The sequence below is a fragment of the Sinohyriopsis cumingii genome, chromosome 13 (assembly GCF_028554795.1).
Source record: "Sinohyriopsis cumingii isolate HCF-2022 chromosome 13, ASM2855479v2, whole genome shotgun sequence".
Lineage (NCBI taxonomy): Eukaryota > Metazoa > Mollusca > Bivalvia > Unionida > Unionidae > Sinohyriopsis > Sinohyriopsis cumingii.
The window spans coordinates 47,055,171-47,060,980 of record NC_142973.1 but is presented as its reverse complement, the minus strand read 5'-3'; the positions used below and the strand labels follow the sequence as shown (position 1 = coordinate 47,060,980).

At 35.7% G+C, this 5,810-nt stretch overlaps 2 non-coding genes across 2 annotated transcripts; one reads left to right on the top strand and one right to left on the bottom strand.

Annotated features, from left to right (window-relative positions):
• Positions 1-2,404: 2,404 nt before the first annotated feature.
• Positions 2,405-2,476, bottom strand: Trnap-ugg (transfer RNA proline (anticodon UGG)). The gene has a single exon. It is a non-coding gene; the product is annotated as a tRNA-Pro (tRNA).
• Positions 2,477-3,909: 1,433 nt separating this feature from the next.
• Trnag-gcc (transfer RNA glycine (anticodon GCC)) lies at positions 3,910-3,980 on the top strand. The gene has a single exon. It is a non-coding gene; the product is annotated as a tRNA-Gly (tRNA).
• Positions 3,981-5,810: the final 1,830 nt, after the last annotated feature.

The following is a 5,810-nucleotide window of genomic DNA, read 5'->3' as shown; positions in this document are numbered from 1 at the left end:
TTTTTTTGAACATCAAAGTTTTCCTAATTTGACTTACTTGTTCATCTTTGAACTGCAACGATAAAACACTTAATTGACCATATGCCTTTTGTATGGTTTCGCTTTCTAATGAACCGAACACTTGATTGAAAATTCAGGCGTGAATATGCTTTGGCGCATCATCTTAAATTAGTATCATATACTTTCTTTAAAACATAATCTGGACACTAGAATAGTTTTAAAGGAGATTCATCAATTGTTACGTAAAATACTTTTCCAATAAGTCGTACGTTCAGGAGCATTGTCAAATTCCCAATACATATCTCCCACACGATTTGTAACAATCAACAACATTTAATGACGTTTGCTTGTTGCTTTTCGTGAAATAGGTTAGAAAATCAAGAAAGTGGGTAAACTGAGACTTGATGTTTTAAGAAGAATAAAGATTCTCAACAAGAAAAATCACAACCTACCAATTACGTTCTTTGCTGATCCCCGGTCGAGTCATACCAAAGACTTACAAAATGCTACTAACAGCTGCCTCGCTTCACGCTCAGCATTAAGAGGTTAGTGTTAGGACTGGTCCGCCTGGTGTCAGGATAATATGACTGGGTTGGACATCATGCTACATGTCTGCGGCATGATGCCCCAGTACTAGACATAACTATAATCTGTCGCACTGCGGACATCGTAGCGATATGACTGATAGATTATTAAAGCTACGTTAAAAATCCAAATCACACACACACACACACACACACACACGCAGACGCACACATGTTCTTTGCTGGTTTTAATCGACGTTCTTATTTTTTCTTCTTTCCATTCCTTACAACCTTACACAACAAAAGATAACAATTACGTTATTTGTTAGTTTCAATCGATGTTCAGCATATGAATCAAAGTTTGCAAGAGAATATTTGTGTGAATATTTGTGTGATTTGCAACAACAATTTCCTGATGCGTTTCAAAGTTACACTTTGAATAGAGCTTACAAAGGAAATGAAAATATAAGGAGCATTTTGGGCGAGATCCAGTCTTCCGAGTATCGACAAGCCTGGTTTTTAAAAGTGTAAATCGAATGGTAGTAAGTGGTGAATGTTTCTAATTAATTCAGACCTAGCAATTAACGTTAAAACAAAATCAAAATTGTAAAGTTAAAAATATAGTTCATATGATGCGTAAACCATGTTTTATGTGATGTATTGTTTAAACTGTATAAAGAGAATGCAGAGGAAACCAAAAGGCATTTAATTTATTTACTTTTAATGAACATTCTGCGGGACCATTATGGTACATAGATTCATTCGCATCTATCTGTCTGTCTCTATGTATAACTGTATGTCTGCTTCAATCTCAATCCATTGTAAACCTGTCTGCCTGTTTGTCTGCCTATATGTCTATTGTATTGCCTGTTCAAGTATTTTGATTCTCTTGATGGGTATCTTCCTTCGTTGGAATGATGAAATATATATCTATATATCAATCTATCGATTGACCGATAGCTTTATTCCGTCTATATATCTTGATGGGCATGCTCCTTTTTGAGAATGAGTACATTTCATACACAACTAGTAAAGTTTCAAAATCTTAGTCTTTCGTCATCATTAAACTATTCAATTTGCTTCAGAACAAGAAGACAGAATAACTTCAAATTACTTTTGTTTTTACATTCATCGCCAGGCTTTCTTCTCCAGTTACTTGTCGACATTATGTCCAAATAATGAAGATAATGACCCAAATATAAGTCCTTCCTCCAAGGACAAAAAAAAACTGTCGCAAATGACCAAAGGAAAAACTGATTTTAATGAATTTTAATCATTATTGCATAGGATAAGAAGGAACTTAGTGTCACTATAAAGTGTTTTTTATTTCTCTTAGTTTTCTCTGACGATGGTGTTTTCTGACATATGTAATTGTGGTTAAGATTAGTCTTTCTTGTATACATAAACTGGTTCTCTAAATTCAAGAATGAAACTATGCAATCAAAACTGGCAGAAGTTAAATAATTATTAGCATACATTTTGATAAGGATGTCTAAAACAAACTTTTTCTGTATGGGTGTGGAGGTTAACTTTGTTCAGAGGAAGATAAGAGTGCAATGAAAAACTATGCTAATCCACTGGTCCATACAGTAGTTATATTTGTTCAAGAATTTCAGTACATCCTCTGAAGCTGAAGTCGTAAATGGGGTTCTGGGAAGTTAACTTCCAATTAATTGTACTTGACTAACTATATGAAAACCTATTTCAAGTTTTGGAGAAATGACAATTCACCAGCGTTTCCGAAATGAATCCGTCAAAAGTATTGCATTTACACGAATAATTGAAAATGAAATATTTCACTCATGGTTGTCCCGAGAGATTGCTTCAACCATTTACCAGGATACTACAAAATGAGTATTAACTTTCATTTCCAAAATGGTGGGCTCGTCCGGGATTTGAACCCGGGACCTCTCGCACCCAAAGCGAGAATCATACCCCTAGACCAACGAGCCTCACATGGGAAATAATCGTGCCATTATCCGCCTTTATATTTGTCCTGCATACGAGCCGCTACCTTATCGACAGCTTGATATCAGTGCGCTGCTGTTACTCAGATCCTTGCACATGAAAAGATTATATCATAGATGAAACGTACATATTTCATTTCCTTGTGTACATTTCATGCACAAATAGTATTGTTTCGAAATATCAGTCTTTTGATATCATTTACTATTCAGTTTGCTTCAAAGCTAATCTCCCAAATCTATGAGACATACACATATAAGTCCTTCTTCCAAGGAGAAAAAACTGTCGCAAATGACCCATGATCAAACTAAATTTAATGAATTTTAATAATCTTTGCATCATTTAAGACCAGATGATAGGAAGGAACTTAATGTTCTTATAAAGTGTTTTCTTTTTCTCTCTTAGTTTTCTCTGAAGAGGGTGTTTTGTAATATATGTAATTTATGGATGACATTATTCATTGTTGTATACACAGACTGGTTCTCTAAATTCAAGACCGAAACTATGCAATCAAGCTGATTGTTGTTGTGGGTAACAAATGAAAAGTAATTAGTTGACTTTGTTTAGACTAACATGCTTTAAGATAAAGTCGATTTCCGATGACGAAGACATATTTAGAATTAAAATGATATTTTATTTGCATGCTTCTAAATGAAATCCAACTCATCTGAATTTTACTGTTGATAATAATCAAGAGTTTCAGATCTACATAATATTAATTGCTGCCGATAGACCCTTGGACAATTCGTTGATCAAACAGCATTCTCCATTCGCCGGCGTCCCCGTTTGACACTTGCATTATGCATAAAGATGAATGCATGCTGATGTATGTCGATGGAAGCCAAATTTGCCATTCTAGTCGACGGTCATACCATTAATTTGACAGTTGATTTTCACAACAACAAAAAAGATAATTCCAGTAGGTGGATTAGGCAAGGTTCGTTTTAGGTTCTCTCTAAGCAGCACATTCATCTTTCGTTAAAGATATGATAGGAAATCTGTACAAATATTATGAATTCGTCCATCAATATTTTACTTAAAAACCAATTCCGGATAGACTTTGTTCTATTTACAACCTCCTTGAAAACGAATACCGTTTTCTACTAAAATGCATCTTGTGGATAGATGTGAGATGAAATTCAAGCAGACAAGACCTTTGAAGAGACTAGCAAGTGAGAAATCATGTGGCTGTCTCCAATTTAGAAAGTGCTTCAATCCAAGTAATCTACGCCGTTTCAGAATCAAATAAAGAGATGTGTTGTGTCGGTTTATTCTAACAGCATGCATTGTAACCCCATAGGCAGTCAATCAATAAATCAACGCCTACTGAATTAGATGACACAGACATGTAAATGACATTAGGCAGTTAAGGTAAAGACACGGTGGGGAGATAGGCCCTTACGAAGCAAGGGAATAATGTGCATCGGTGGTTCAGTGGTAGAATGCTCGCCTGCCACGCGGGCGGCCCGGGTTCGATTCCCGGCCGATGCAAATTTTTTTTATATAGTTTTAGAATGTTTGCATAATCCAATATTTGTAATAACTCTTTTTGCCCTAGTCTAATTTTCGCTCACTTTTGTGTTTTATGCCAACTCCACAACTGAAATCGGAACAGTCCTTGAATCAGAAGCTTGGATGTCTCACACTGAGTGTCCCTCGCTTCCCGGAAAAAAACATGGATGTTGGTGCAAAACAGCTTTCCATTACAGTGGGACAGATCCTTATCTTGTCTATAAGGAGTTTCTAATTGGAACTGTAGGAAGAGCGTAATAACCTTCATTTTTCAGTCAGAGGTTAATCTTTAAATCCGGATGACGATGCCTATCGCCCTTAATTATTTTAACACAAGAACATTTCAGTGTACTGAACGTGTTATTATCATTTACTTTATGACACTAGAATACTCTTTTAGAGATGTCTTCAATTTATTTCAACATTTATGTCTGTCTGTAAACCTCGTTTCACGTTTGACCTTCTCCAGCCAACTTTGACTCGAATTTCATTGAACTGATTTCAAATCCAGACTGAAAGGAATGATACTAAGTTCCCATTCACAATGTTTTTGTGTTATTTACAGATTACTGTATCAAACGATCATTGACCTCTCTCTCTCCCTCTCTCTCTCTCCCTCTCTCTCCCTCGCACTCTCTCTCTCTCTCTCTCTCTCTCTCTCTCTCTCTCTCTCGTTCGTTATCACACAAGAGTTCAAAGTTTATGCCTGCACAATGTCATATGTAGGAAAGTCATCATTGGAGATGTAAATGTTTAGATGATCAACCTGTCATGGGTTTCATTACATTTCAGAGGACAACAAATAGAACTATAATCAGCCTGCAATTTCAAAACTCTACAACGTCATTAAGAATAAATGTACGACATACTGTTATATCTACAATTACACCGTTTGAAAGATAAACTATATCCTCATGCGCAAACATGCACGCACGCAAACATACATATATGTGTAAACAACATACAATCATTTTTTTTAAAAAGGCAAACTGTTATCTATACTGTATTTCTACTGTGTGATTGAAGTTTCTCCTTAATTGCGGGTAGGAGATTGGGCCTATCTGAATAATGTCTTTTTTATCAATAACATATTGAAGGCTTATTGTGTATATGGTTGTAGATTATAAAGTAAGATTATTAATTTTGTATGAAAACATCTTTATTTGGATTTGAGCTCAGATCATTAGTTTTTCCTCAGGAAATCCTGGTGTACCAGATATTTGGCATGTTCTTTACTAAACCTTTAGTATTATACATGATCTTGCTGCCAGCGTTGAATATTATAGTAAACGAAACAAATATATTTGCAGTAGATGCATTAGGCAAAGTTGATTGCAGGTTTTATCTAAGCAATACACCAAACTTTAGGATAGGAAAACTGTACCAATAGTGCGAATTGCGTCCATTAATGTCTTGCTTACAAACTAATTCAGGAGGGATTTTATTTGATTCACAACCTCCTTAGAAATGAACACCATTTCTCTACTTGCATGTGTCTTGTAGAAAGATCTAAGAGCCATATATATACAGACGCTGGCGGCCTTCATTTGATTGCAAGTCGATGAAAGGGTACTTTTACGTTCAGAATGTGTGCATGGTCCTAAATTGTACTAGCGTTTCTCGCTGTAACCTAATTGTCGCTCACTTATGTTTTGTATGCCAACGCCACAACTTAAAGTCTTCCATCAGGAGATGGGGTTTCTCACACAGAATGTCCCTCGTTTGATAGATGCCCCGTGAATCCAAAATCAAAAGCAATTATTTTGTCATTGAGGATGTATTAAACTGCATGCCATAGCATTCATAGAA